The sequence below is a fragment of the Schistocerca cancellata genome, chromosome 4 (assembly GCF_023864275.1).
Source record: "Schistocerca cancellata isolate TAMUIC-IGC-003103 chromosome 4, iqSchCanc2.1, whole genome shotgun sequence".
NCBI classification, from domain to species: Eukaryota; Metazoa; Arthropoda; class Insecta; order Orthoptera; family Acrididae; genus Schistocerca; species Schistocerca cancellata.
The window spans coordinates 186,542,020-186,557,662 of NC_064629.1; positions in this window are offsets into that span (position 1 = coordinate 186,542,020).

Sequence of the window (15,643 nt, forward strand, 5' to 3'; positions counted from 1 at the left end):
TGGAGAATTACGTAGGGATATCATTTACGGAGGCTCAAATACTATCGCCTTCGGTACTTTATATTTGTGGTTGCGTAAGGGTTCTACCGTACCTACTGTGGTGAGTTGTGGTGTACTGTCACGTATCACGTCCAACTTCCGAAATAAGGTTCGTACCTTCTCCTTGACCTTGTCTGAGAGGTAAGAACCGCTCTGTCAGAGAGCGCTACTAACAAACCCTCTGTTATGGACTACGGCTGGCACACAGTCACCCCCCGGAGAGACAAACGCCGTGCTGCAGGACGCAGACCATCGCCTCTAGATCGTCGGCGCATCATACCGCCCAGTCCGCGTAACAGCAGTCCGGCGCGAGCTACACCTCGTGTGCATCGCGCCGACAGCGGGGCGCTGGCAACCGCCGGGCCATCTGTTGGTGGCGCGGCTACTAACAGCCGCGGTACGCCCGATCCGAGCGCGAGGCCGGCGCGACACCTGGAGTTGCGAGGCCGGCGCGAGCTACACCGACCACCGCTGCCACAGCTGCTACCGCTGCGCCACCTGTTAGCGACGCGGCGACCGACAGCGGCACTGCGCGACCCACGCCAGATGGCAGCACGGCACCACCGACGCAGACGACGGAGCGGCGCGACGTGGATAAAGGGACTGCAGCTGCATCTCCGAGACCGGGCAGCAACAAGAAGAGACGACGACGACGAACCAACCGACCCCGGCCCAGTCCCAGTCCCAACCAGCCACAGCATAACGCCCGTCTCCCATAGAAACTGACACCCCCTCCTGTACCCTCCCCGTGGCAGCTCCGCCAGCCCTTCCCCCGGCCGATGCTCGGCTAACGGAGAGGCAGCGGCGCTGGCTGGCGGCCCTGTAGAACGTCCACGACCAATCATCGGACGCATTCGTCGGGGTCATTGACAACTTCATCTGCGAGATCGCCGAGACGAAGCCGCAACGCCAGGCGGCCGGAGGTCAACAGGACGAGGCACCAACAGCCAGGGCCGCGTCGGCGCTACTGCCAATCCCCCTCCCCCTCCCCCTGCCACAGCACGCGGCCGCGGTAGGCGCGCGGCGGCTGCCGAGCGCCGGCACGATGCGAATGCAGCATCTGAAATTCAGAGGCTGTACCGCGCGGACCGGCGCAAGGCGATGCAGTGCTTCCTTGGCGGGACGTCGCCGTACTGCCAAATCGATGGCAACGTGCTCACGGAGCACTTCAGAAAAATCTATACCAAAACCGACTTTTCTGTTAAGGCCGGTGCCCACTACAGCGCAGCGTGCGGCAACGGCAGCGGCAAGCGTTTTCTGCTTTGACGCGGCGGCTCGCGGAATTGGCGTTCCCATCTGGAAGCAGCAGACGCCAGCGGTAGCAAATGACGGACAGCCACTGAGGTACGGAGCGGGAACCACTGAAACGCCCGGTGCGTTTGATTAACTATCTTACACCTACATGAAGGAAAGAGGAAGTTGGGTGAAGACATACCAATTTTTCATTTTCTGTACAATGTACTCTTTCACATATTTCATTATTCATGTTTTCTCATTTCACCATAAACAGATTTCATGACTACCATTCATGATTGTTCACTATTTCCTAACACATTGAAACAATGTACGATAAAAGAGATTATTCAGATAGTTAAGCCAGACAAAAATTTAAAATGTGACACGGTAGCAGGTACACGAAAACAGTAAGAACACAAAGGCTAGGGGGAAGGGATGAAAGTGGAAGCCACAGAGCACAGAGCATAATGTAATCATCACCAGCACCTTGCTTAAGAATCACGAAAGAATAATATATATTTGGAACAGAGTTTTTGAAACCAGATTTTAAATTATAAGACATTTCCCTGTGCAGACACATACAATAACTTATTGGTTACGAGCTGCAGTTTACAACTAAAGAGACACTAAATTAAGGAGATGGAACTTGAATAAGTCAAGACCGACAGTTTTTTGATAATCCTCAAGTTACCGTAATGCAACGACTAACTGGAACAGAGGCAGGAATCCTCTAGAATACGAATGGATATCTTTGAGAGAAGAAGTGGTGAATGCAGCAGAGTATGTGAACGGGAAGAATGTACAGTAGAAATCGTTAGATAAAACGTGATATATTAAATTTGACAAGAGGGGAAAATATAAAAATACAGCAAATAAAGTAGGCCCTTGGAAATAGAAACGTCTAAACATAACAACGCGATTTTGCACTTGGAAAACATAGGAGAATGAAAATGAGAAAGAAGAAAGAAAACTTTGCTCAAAGGAGAAGCAACTGTCAAGAACTCACTTGGCAAGCCAAAACCAAGCAAATAAGAGAAGGCTAGAAAGTGGAAGGAATACGTAGAGAGGAGAGGGGGAGGGACTGTACAAAGTAACATAAGCACAATGTTAGATTCCTGTGAAATGTCTGAACACACAAGGCAATACTGATCCTACCACTCAGCTAAGTAGACAGACTGAAGAACTGTGAAACTGTGTTTATACATTTGCATTTTTAGAGAAAGGGTTTGACAATCTTAATTAAAACATTCTTTGAAGCTCTGGAGGTGTCATCGATAAAACGCAGGGACACAAGATTATCTACAACTTGTACAGAAACCAAACTGCATTTCTAAGACTTCAATGACTTGAAAGGGAAGTAGTAATTGAGAAGGCAGAAGTAGAGAGGATATAAAATGAAGACTGAATAGCAAGAAAAGCGTTCTGAAAAAGAAAATTTGTTCACATCGAATATAAATTCTAATGGTTGGAACCTATTTTACAAAGGTATTTGTGTGGAGTGTAGCCTTGTATGTAAGTGAAACGTGGACGATGAACAGTTCTGTCAAGAAGACAATGCACGCTTTCAAAATGTGGTGATCAATAAGAATGCTGAAGATTAGATACGAGGATCGTGTAACTAAAGAAGAGGTACGGAATTAATTAGAGGAAGAAGAGGAAATCACGGCACAACTTTGACTACAAGAGGGGTTAATTGACAGGACATATTATGAGGCGTCAAAGGGTGAGGACAAAGCAGTTGGGTGATAGTTTTCTGACAATAATCATCTGTTGAAATGCTATTCTACTATTTAATCTGTTAATGTAAGCAGTGAATTTACTCTTCCATGCACTCCTCCACAAAACATTTAAACCAAAACTGAAATCAGCTGAACGCCAAATCTTTCAACCACTGTATGGCAACTACTGGATTCACTTTCAACTTTCTGTAACTATCACTGGCTAGTCACACACATATACAGATATAAGGAGAACAGAAATAAACAAACATTAGTTTTCAGCATATAATTCTTTAGGTTGACAACATGTACACAAACAAACCAAACAGGAAGGGGCATGAGGTGAACACACTGTAGTTACGACTTCAAATCAGAGTTTTCGGTAAAATGTCTACAGCTAGTGACAGAAGAAAAAAGAGCGAACATGAAAATGTGCTTATGTTCCATAATCTAAGTTTTAGTTCAACCTCCAACACGTGACCAGGTGAGGGGAAGCGCAGATGTTTGCCAAAAACTTGATTCACTGTAAGTAATCAGTTATTCACGTAATAAAAGATGTGAACTGTTTTATAATCTGCAAGTATCACATATCAACACAAAACTGAATCATTCTAGATTCCACCGAAGATGCCTGTAAGTAATCAGTTATTCACGTAATAAAAGATGTGAACTGTTTTATAATCTGCAAGTATCACATATCAACACAAAACTGAATCATTCTTGATTCCACCGAAGATGCCTTAAAGTAAAAGGCGAAACGCATTTTGAACCAATAAAGTACATTGAATCAAGAAAAAAACATTTGTTACTTACCAAAGGAAATAAACAATAGCTGTAGATACTTAGCAAATTACATCTTATGACATACCAGCAAATTAATTTCGGTTTAACTTCTCATTCCAACTGCAATTAAATGCCGTTTGAAAAATTTCATCTATCCCTTCTGAAAAACTGTAGTTAATTTCATATCTCAGTAAATAAATAGATTTTGGATATTTATCATGCGACGAAATACATGACTTTTTACAAGTTATCATTTGCAAAAAAAAAAAAAAAAAAAAAAAAAAACACTTTTCGATTTCTTGACCCGTTTACGAAATTTGCGGTTGATATAAACACATGGTTTACGACGAGCAGGACAAAGTATCGGTCGCATCGCGAGCGATCCGCGTGCGGTCACTGCACAGCCCGTCCACCGACATATCATTCAATATCTCGAGAACGGTGATAGCCATCGTTCTGCTCTCAGCTTTAAAAACAATTTCGATATGTTGACTAAATTTCATATGCAATAATGTATTACCTAAAATGAACTGTACTCAAAGTCCACGCAATGCGTTTTTACCTCTGCACACACATTAAAATTTCGTGTAAAGGTTCATGTAAATGCGATACAGCAAGTAACCACGACTCCCTTCAAATCCTTGAACGCCATGCTCTCTGCCTCGCCTATCGCATCCGTATCCCCTCCCCCACGCGGATCCTGTAAGATCTAATTCTGTTCCCCCACCTCCTCCTTTTCCTCGAACGGATACAGATCCTCTACACCTCCTGTAAACTTGATCCTCCTCCCCCATTTGTCTCACCCCTCCTCTCCCACCCCTGCCCACTGCCGTGCCTGTATTCCCACGTCCCACCCGGTCTCCATCTCTCCACCCTCCTTATCCTCTCCCAAGGTGGCTTCCGCCAGCTCCCCCTCCATCTACCCCTCCTATCAACTTTGATCCTTCCCTCCCACTTCCTATGTTTTTTTCCTTTGGGTACCCTCCCTCCCTTCTCTTTCCTTTTCCCTCCATACCCCTTCCTCCACCCCTCTTCCCCCGGGCTTCTCCTCCCCCCCTCCTCTCTTCCTTCCTCCCCCCTATCTCCCCTGCCCTTGGCATCTCTGCTCTCCCCTCTCCCTCTCCCACCTCCCTCCTCCTCTCTTGGCACGTCTCTGAACTCGTACACGCTCAGTGGACATTCGTGCGCCGGAGATCATCACCATCAGTGTCTCATGTGTGTGCCTTTGTATTTGTGTTTAGTGTTCTTTCGCCGTCATTTCCACCGTTCACATGTGCCGTCGCAGTCGTCTGTGTTTTGTGCGCCGTGTCAACAGATTTTAGTGTTTTTTCTTGTCCACCGTGAACGGCTTCGTGTATATTGTTTTCCGTGTCTACAGTTTTTACCCGCCATTTTTGTTGTCTTATCTGTATCTCCTTTATGTCATGTATTGTACCACTTGCGGCTGAAGAGCAGCGTACTATGTTGCTGACAGCCCACCTTTATACAAGGCGTTTAAAATCGCAATAAAGGAAAAAAAATAACCACAACGAAGAATCAAATTTTTCTACCAAATAGTTTCCTTGGAATAGGATGATAAGTATTTCGTAGCTGCCGCCGCGTCCGCGCCAGCGGTTCGGCGAAAGTTGGTGTGGCCCGAGGTTCCGTACCTGACGTCACGCTCAGTGCGTTCTGTGATTGACGGTGCAGACGTGGAGCGCGGCTGCGGCAGCGGTTCGACATGGGCAAACGCGAAGCAGACCCCACCGCACAGCACCGCTGTTGGCGTTTCCATGGCAACCACTCCGCTGCCGCGAGGTTTTGACGCGCGGCAGCGGCGTGGTTGCCATGGAAACGCCGTCCGCGGCGCAGCGGGCTCTGCGTCGCGGTTTGACCATGTCGAGCTGCTTCTGCTGCCGCGTGCCGCGCTCCAGGTCCGCGCCGCCAATCACAGAACGCGCTGAGCGTGACGTCAGGTACAGCACCCCGAGCCACACCAACTTTCGACGAACCGCTGGTGGTTCTAGGCTCTACAGTCTGGAACCGAGCGACCACTACGGTCGCAGGTTCGAAACCTGCCTCGGGCATGGATGTGTTAGTTAGATTTAAGTAGTTCTGAGTTCTAGGGGACTGATGACCTCAGAAGTTAAGTCCCATAGTGCTCAGAGCCGTTTGAACCATTTCTATTTCCCATGGCCTACTTTATTTGCTGCATTTTTATATTTTCCCCTCTTGTCAAATTTAATATATCACGTATTATATAACGATTTCTATTGTACCTTCTTCCCGTTCACATACTCTGCTGCATTCACCACTTCTTTTCTCAAAGATATCCATTCGTAATCTAGCGCATTCCTTCCTCTGTTTCAGTCAGTCGTCGTATTATGGTAACTTTGAGATTATCGAAAAACTGTGGGTCTTGACTTATTCAAGTTCCATATCCTTAATTTGCTACCGTTTACTGTCTCTTTAGTTGTAAACTTCAGCTCGTAACCAATAAATTAATGTACGTTTGCATCTGCACTGGGAAATGTCTTATAATTTAAAATCTGGTTTCGAAAACTTTGTTCCAAGTATGCATTATTCTTTCATGATTCTTAAGCAAGGTGGCTTCTACTTTCATCCCTTATCCCAAGCCTTTGTGTTCTTAGTGTTATCCTGTACCTGATACCGTATCACATTTTAAATTTTCGTCTCGCTTAACTATCTGAATATTCTCTTTTGTCGTACATTGTTTCAATGCGTTAGGAGGTAATGAACAATCATGAATGGTAGTCATGAAATCTGTTTATGGTGAAATGAGAAAACATGAATAATGAAATATGTGAAAGAGTACATTGTACAGAAAATGAAAAATTGGTATGTCTTCACCCAACTTTGTCTTTCCTTCATGTAGGTGTAAGATATAGTTAATCAAACGCACCAGGCATTTCTGTGGGTCCCGCCCTGTACGTCAGTGGCTGTCCATCATTGGCTACAGCTAGCGTCTGCCGCTTCCAGATGGTAACGCCAATTCCGCGAGCCTCCGCGTCAAAATGGAAAACGCTTGCCGCTGCCGTTGCCGCACGACGCGCTGCCGCACTCTAGTGGGAACCGGCCTTTACAGATGCACCAGCCGCTGTCCCGGACTTTGCCGCCACCATGCCTCCTGACGTCAGCGAGGAGGTCCAGACGTCGGTCACCGCCACAGAAGTGCAACAGCGGCTCCAGAAGGCGAGCAATACTGCTCCTGGGGCAGACGGAGTCACCTACTAGGACTTGCGGCGTGGGGATCCTGGTTGCCATGTGCTAGCTAAGATCTTCTCGCGCTGCTGGGATGAGCAGATGACGCCTGTGCAGCGGAAAGTATCTACTACCGTCCTCATTCACAAGAAAGGGGACGTCTCGGACGTGACGAACTGGCGGCCTCTAGCATTGAGCTCCACCATCTCTAAGCTCTTTGCTGATATCGTGGCGGATCGCACAACCCTCTTTTGAAGGCTGCTATGAGCACAATTTTATTGTGCAGACGGCAATTGATGACGTAAGGCGCAGGGGAGGTCAAGCATGCTTTGCTTGACTTGATCTAGCGAATGCTTCTGGCTCACTGCCTCGCGCTCACCTCCTCTGAGTACTGGGCAGGATGGGACTACCGGAGGAACTGCATCATCTAATTGTCGATATGCACAACGGTTGCTCCACCCAATTCCGTACATCTGACAGGCTAACTGAGGAGATAGAGATACAGGCGAGGGTCAAGCAGGGCTGTCCACCATCGCCCATCATCTTTAATCTCGCGCTGGAGCTGGTACTTCGCACTCCAAATGTACTCAGAAATGAGTGTGGTATTTCGCTTTGCGGTATCAGTGTGAGTGCACTGGTATATGCGGAGGATATTGTGCTTCTAGCACGGGATTCAGAGGCGATGCAGACACTCCTCGGTGTTGTGAGTGAGGCAGCACTGTGGGCCGGGCTTACCTTCAAGCCGTCGAAGTGTGCCGCGCTTCACACCTGCCGTCGCGACACATTAGGCTCGGTATTCACCCTGCAAGGGGGAGAACCAGCATCGCTAGGTGAGGGTGACGCCTACCTCCATCTTGGCGTCCCTACCAGGTGCAAAGTCTCGCAGACACCAACGGATGCGATTGCGGAAATTCGGCGCGACTTGGAGCTCCTGGACGCTTCCCTGCTGGCTCCTTGGGAGAAAATTGACGCTGTGCGTGTCTCCGTCCTCCCCAGGCTCGACTTTGTCATGCGGGGTGGAGCGGTAAGCAAGTGGCCGCTGTCTGCACGCGACAAAGCAGTTAAGGCGGCTGTTAAATCCTGGCTTTTCCTTCCACAGTGTGCCTTGACCGAACAGCTGTAACTCGCACTGGGAGAGGGATGATGTGGCCTGACGCCGCTCACAGATGCCGCGGACATCTCAACCATCGTCCACGGCTTCCGAATGCTCCACTGCGCCGACGCTGCCGTCCGTGACATCGCCTGGGCATCACTGACAGCTACAGCACGCCACCGCCTGGGACATGAGCCCAGTCGTCCTGACTTGGCCACATACCTGAGCGGCTGTACCGAGAGCGAGTGGCTACGACGAGGAGACCCTCCCACACGTGATCAATGCGTGTATGGTGCACACAGCAGCCCTACAATATCGCCACAATGCGGTCCTCAACCGCCTTGCGACAGCTGTCACTGGGCGACCAAGAAGAAGAAACACTGCTGTTCCTGACATCAGGGTGAACCAAACCGTCTTAGGGGACAGCAGTGGGCTGTGTCCAGACCTTGTAGTAACCGACGAGCCCGCGAAGACTGTTACCATCATCAATGTGACAATCCCCTTTGAAAATAGGCGGATTGTGCTCAACAATGCTCGGCAGCTAAAGAAAATCAAATACGCCAACGTTGCGTGCAGATTGGCCACTCGCAGTTATTCCGTCACTGTCAATGCCCTGGTTGTTGGCAGTCTAGGGGCGTGTGACTACCAGAATGATGCTGTGCTTTGGCACTTAGGCATCGCCAGTCGCTACTGTCAACTGATGCAGCGGCTGATGGTATCTGACAACATTAGGTGGTCCCGCGACATCTACGTGGAACACATCGCTGGCCACCACCAGTACGTGCCTCCCTAGACTGTGACATGCTCTGACGTCAGGCTGCGAGACCTTCGAGACGGCAGTCGTCAGAGAACTTTTAGGTCGGTGCCTTCGTGCCAGTGGTGTTGAGCTTATTCTCCACGATGCGGGAACTGCGGCTCTACAACATCTTCGTGCCGCACCGCAGCAGTGCCGAGTCAGTGGTGTGCGGTGCTGCCTGGTGCCACTTCCTACTTGGTGTCTGCCGAATATGGCCCCCATGTCGGTCGGCGCGGAGCTGGGCGGCGCCAAATGTGTGCCTACTGCCTGGCTGTCTCCAGCCATCGCGGGAAGCCATGTCCTCCTGCTACGACACCCCAGTGACGTCTGCCGCAAGGCGGACTGAAGGGAGAAGCCCAGCTGCATGTGACCAGGCTGCGTGCGTGGTGCACCAGCTGCTGGTGGCCGTGCATGTGCAGTGTGCTGGCAGGGCATGGAGATGAATAAAATAAACAAAATAGATCCTAAATTAGCTCCAAACCTCCCCCACCAGCCTGACATAATTAAGGCCACAGCTAACACGGGATTAGTCTTAAGTCCTATCTTCTGATATACTTAAGTTTCTGTGCCTATCGCGACCTCTCAATGTTTAAGTAGTGGGCTTAACCCATGAATTAGAATAGATTTTCAATACTTAAATACGGTTAGAACCATTTTTCTAAATTTCACTTAAAAACTTTTCTTAAATCTCTCAAACTCGGTTTGTATAGAGTCATGAATATCTTCTTCTTAAATTTATACTTCCTAAATTTTGTAGATAAGTATTTTCTCTTAAATAAAAAAAATATGTATGATCATGTGATTTCTCAAGGTCTGTCGTGTCTATTGACTGAGTTTAAATCTATGCAGGTTCATACAACTATATAAATATATATTTTACAATTTTGAAATGGGACAATGCCATTAAACATCTAGTAATAAATTTTCTTATTTTAGAATACTGTTAATGTCAAATATAGGCAGAGCATATGCCTTGTGTTGTGAGGGCAATATTGAACAGCATACTCAGTACACAAAGCAATGTTTCAGGATTCAATGTGAAACTTAGACAGGAAGTTACCTATCCGTTGGAGTGTGTGTTGATAAATCTAGGGAGGAAACAGAAAGATGTGGGTGGATCCACTCCCACACTCTTGTATGGCTCCACTCTTGCTGATCCAGTCAACTTACAAGAGAACATAGGTGCTGGGTAATGTACTCAAGCATCTGTCAGCTACATCAGTGTCATTATTAAAATTTGTAGATTGTTAGCCAAGAAATTATCCCATATGAAGAATTCAAGGACCTATTTGTTTAGAAAAGCCATCACTGCAATGGACAGTGTTATTCCACATAAATGTATGTTTTTTCAAGTAGGAGGATTAATTTTCCAAGACATTATGTAACTTCAGTATGCAGTGTGTACTCTTGCTGGTCCAGTCAAAATCAGTATGCATTTTTTATCAGTTTTAAATGAATCCTCTGGGCTTCTATGTACATACATTAGTTTGTATGAACAATTAGCAAATAGTTCAAATGGCTTGGTTCAAATGGCTCTGAGCACTATGAGACTTAACTTCTGAGGTCATCAGTCCCCTATAACTTAGAACTACTTAAACCTAACTAACCTAAGGACATCACACACAACCATACCCGTGACAGGATTCGAACCTGCAACCATAGCGATCATGCGGTTCCAGACTGTAGCGCCTAGAACCGCTCGGCCACATCGGCCGTCTAGCAAATAGTCTGGAAGACATTTAAGAGTCTAGATTATATATCAATATGTGTGCATTTTTGATTTCACACACAGAGTTTGGTCCTCAAGCTACTCGATTATGTCATCATTCAAATCTATTTATGTCTCTGATTACCTGTATTTATCCTGAGTACTGCATTATTGTATCTCATAGGAACTTGAATCGTGGGCAAACTCACAGTTAAGTGTGTGTTTACTGATATATGATTATGAACTTTATTAATTTTGTTGAGTCAAAACATTTCTGCTGGTGTGTACCCAGTGCAGTTTGGATATATGGGTCGGTCCCCACATCGCAAGCATGAGCCCTAATATTTTTCCATTATTTTCTCCTTTCATAAGTCAACTTATCCTTACATACTCTGGTTTATGTGAGTGATTGATTTTGTGCTATATTCCTACTCATGATTGAGCATATTCTTCTGGTCTGTACCCATCGCTGTGAGTTTTTCAATTCGCCTGACTCATCGTGTACTTAGATTCTGAAGTTTTGATGATTTTGAAGGTGCGAATTTATAGGTGTAAACTTACAATTTGTAATTCTAGTAATTTACATTTTCTCTGCACTTATTTCTATGGTTCAGTGTTAATGTTGGAGTATTGACTTTGTATCATTTGTCTTGTGACAGGATGTTCCACAGCGCTGAAAATCTGAATGCCATGTCCTGATATTTGTATAAATTATGACTTGTATAGTAGATATTTTCTTACATTTTCTGTAATATGTTATGTATCAGATACTTTTATACATCTGTAGTCTATCTTTTGGCATCATTCCGTACAACATTTGGCAAACCTTATAGTAGGTCACAAAATACTGTAAACACATTGTTTCCATATTTTGCGAGGGAGATATTGTAAAGGGACATTCTCCTCTAGCATTACTTTTCCTCAGCAGTGGAAGTTGATACCAGAAATATTTTTAAAATTTTGGGCAGGTCAGTATTACCTCAGCTGTTTTTCTGAAAAATTTCATATAATTTTACACACAATATGTTATATTTCAAGCTAAAATTTATGAAAGAAATTACTTTATTTTCATTGTTAAATCGATATGTACTATCTCTGAATGAACAATTAATTTTTTTAGAAACGTTCATACAAAATTACAAATTATTTGGCACACTTAAATTTTCTATTATTAATTATGCAATCTAGTGCTTTTATTACATTTATTTCTAGATTAATTTATAAAATAAAAATCTAAACTACTAATAGAAATTCATTTGTCAAGAAAACTTGTAAACGTTTTGGAATATTGTTATTGCCGCAGAGTGAAGTAGTGATAAGCATGTTTCTGATGTTATCAGACAAATATTTGTATTTTGGACAAACAATGTAATTTCGACTTTGTTAACGAGAAAATTCAAAAGACAGTGTGATGTAGTAAAATCTGAGACAATAAATTATGATGATTACAAAAATTCTGCAAAGACATTCTTAAAAATTATTTAGATCAATTGAACTATGAGAACCTAAAATGTGAGAATTTCAGCTTCAAGAATCAGACCACTCGACATGAAGATCTGGAGCCAACTGTGTGAGAAAAGATAAGTAGAAAGTTCATTGTAAATCTTATTCCTCACAAATTTTCTGATTAGACTTCACCATTGTGGACAGTAGCAATAACAAGAAAGGGAGGGGTAGATTACAGGGTGCAGGGGGAGGTGCCAAATGATGAGTCATTTGTGTGCAAAAATGTTCTTGAACTGCCCCTGAGCATACAATAGTACATTGTTTCCCCATTTCAACAGTCCATATAATCTGTCCATATATGGCTGTTTCTTTCTGAAATATTCTGTAGATGTTATTAGATGTTCTGATGAAGCATTTTAAATCTGAATATGATCTGAAGTAACACTCACCAACTTTTCTGAAGTTAGTCTTCTAATTTCATGTTGCATAAAAGCCTCAGTTTGAGTTTGCGGACATCTAGTTAAGTTCATGGACAAAAAATTGCATTGATTATCATTTTCCTCTTCGAGTTTCTCATTTTCTTGTTGAAGTTGTTCCCTTTCTGCTTGCCACTTCTTTTCTTCATGTTGCAATTCATCTTCCAACTTCCTACATGAATTTAGAGCCTAAAGAGTTAGTGATTCTCAGTTGTACTTAACAAAAATAAGATATAGTACTGCACTTCTATACTCACCTGTTTATCTTTTTTTGACCTTCAAATGCCAGCACTGGCTCCACAACCTCATTTATTAAGTGTACATCACTTCCATAGTTGTTACTAACAACCTTCTTTAAATCTTGGGTTTGGTTTGCTAGAATGCTATGCAACTGAACACATTCGTTTTGCTGTCTGTCAACTTCAAGTTGCAACTCATTGTTCTGACCTGAACAGGAAGAAATTTGTAACAGAGTCAGAAATAAATGAAAGTGACACTAATTCAAATACAAATTAATAATGCCAGTTATGTAGGAAATCTGGTCTAATGCTTGATCAATATCATGGAAATTTTAAGTTACTGTATCTAGAGTATTTGATAATGGAATACACTAAAGACAAACATTGGAAATACTTTCTTAACCACTATCTCTCTTTTAGTAGTTTAGCACTTTTATATTTATGGCATGCAGTTGGCCACAATAATTGTTCCTATTTAGAACAGGCAGTATTTGTAAAAACATGTCTGTACACAATTTCTCCACTATTTGGCAGAGCGGCTACAGACCCAACAGAGAACAAAAACTGTTTGTTTCATATGGAAAACCATGAAATCCTACATTTAAAAGAGACAAAAAAGGAAAAGAAAAAACAACAACAACTTGCTACTGTGATTGGGGAGAAACAATGTGAACTTACTTAGGAATCCTTCTCATTCTATTAGATCATATAATGCTTCCTGTAGTTTAGCAAAACTTGCATGTAATCTTGAAATTTCCTGTTCTAGTCGTTGCACCTGAAATTTGAATACAATGGTGACTCAAGAACACAGCCTCAAAGACAACAGCAATTAAAATGTTACGAATGCTTAAAGCAGAACTAAATTGACTGAATAGTACTCAATTTAAATTCCTGTCCCACAAAAGCCTCCAATGCAATAATGTCACTTATCAGTCTTTATATACCATGTGAAACAGTATTACCCATGACCTTGATACGCAGATATCTTCATCGTGTTGTGTTCTTGAGATTACCTCTTAGATTCTACCAGACATTCTATGAATGTGAAGAAAACTGTCCCTTGTTACTGTGTCTGCACTTGAGGCTATTTCTCAGCAAAGATTATTTGTTACACAAGTATACCATGAATAATGGCATTTTCTTTGGTCCCCTCCCCCCCCCCCCCCCCCCAGTAGTTAGACATGGTGTGAATCTATACTTGTTAACATTAGTAACAAATGGGTTGTCCATGTTATTAACCAGGTCTATTATTTAATCCATGTCTATTTCATAGACAGTTACATGATACCACTAATGTACACTCACAGCCACTATAAATATCACCTAATTAACAGTTAACATTGAATCCACAATATGAAATTACACAATTGCTGAAAAATGAATTTGTTTTGAGTTATGGACAAAATGAACATCAAAGTACAACACACATTTCAATACCATAACGAAATGCCACAATAAACAGATCTGAAATACTGTAATGCTAACAGTGAATAAGCATTCCTTGTTATCCAAAGTTGAGCAACCAACAAACAACACAATATTCAGGTAATAAACTCTAACTCAGTTCTTCAACAACAGAAAAGCCAAGGTAGTGCTTCATGAAACATCCCATCATTTGACCAGTATAGTATAGCACTACCACAGAAAAACCATCTATACAGAGGTTAGGTACTGATTATCTCCATTACGGGTACAAACTGGTCTTGCGTTACATCTCCTTTGGTAATGTGGTACATCAGGACTGTAAAATATTCTCACAAAAAGTAGGGTTGTGTCACACTGAAACTTCTGCATCCACTGAAAAAAAACTTTGAAAATGTACTAAAATTACATAATCAGCTGTTCAAAATATTCTGTTGAATAGACAAAGTCAACATAAAATAGTCAGGAAAAAGTGCCCATTTTAAGAATGCCTGCCAAAACTTCCTGATTTAGAATGCTTTAGTCCTGCAACTACATTATTTTTTTATACACTGATAAGCCAAAACATTATGACCACTGTCTACCTTTGACATTGAATGCTGCTTGGTGGCACTGCAAGCATGTGATGCGGTAACAAAAGTGGAGCAGACACGGACGGGGGTCATCCTAGCAAAGATATGTACTGCAAATGGGAAATCCATTGAGATAAGTGACTTTGAGAAAGGGCAGATTATTATCACACAAAGCCTGTGAACAAGTGTCTTGAAAACAGCAAAGCTGAATGAATGTTCACATGCTACTGTTTTGGGCATCTACAGAAAGAGTTAGAAGAGCAGTGAAACCACCACTAGGCGGTAAATGGTTGGATGTCCACGACTCTTCACAGAAGAGGCTTGCCTACTCTGTAAAGCAGGATAGATGGTGATCTGTGGGATCTTTGCTGAAGGAGCACAATGTTGGTGCAGCCTCAAGTGTTTTGGAGCGTGCCATTCATTGTGCATTGTTGAACATGGAGCTCTGCAGCAACATGTTTACATGTTGCCCCAATGACACTGTCAATTACAACTGCACTGTGCATGGGCCCATTACGAGTCAACCATCAAGTAGTGGAAACATGTTGGCTCTTTGGGTGAAACACACTTTTGCTACACTTTGTTGTAGGTCGTCACCACAAATGCTGTCATCGAGGTCAACAGGTGGCTCAAAATGAGCAGCATATCACAGACACAGGCTGGTAGGAGCAGTATTATGATATGGGAGACATTCTCCTGTATTTGCATGGGACTTGTGGTAGTAATCAAAGACAAGCTGAGAGCTGCAAACCACCTGTGTCCCTTCATGCTTGACACCTTCCCTGATGGTGATGTCACCTTTCAGCAGTATAATTGTCCATGTCCCAGAGCCAGAACCATGCTACTGTGGTTTGAGGAGCATTATACTGAACTCAAGTTGATGTCTCGGTGATAAATTTCCACTGATGTAAATC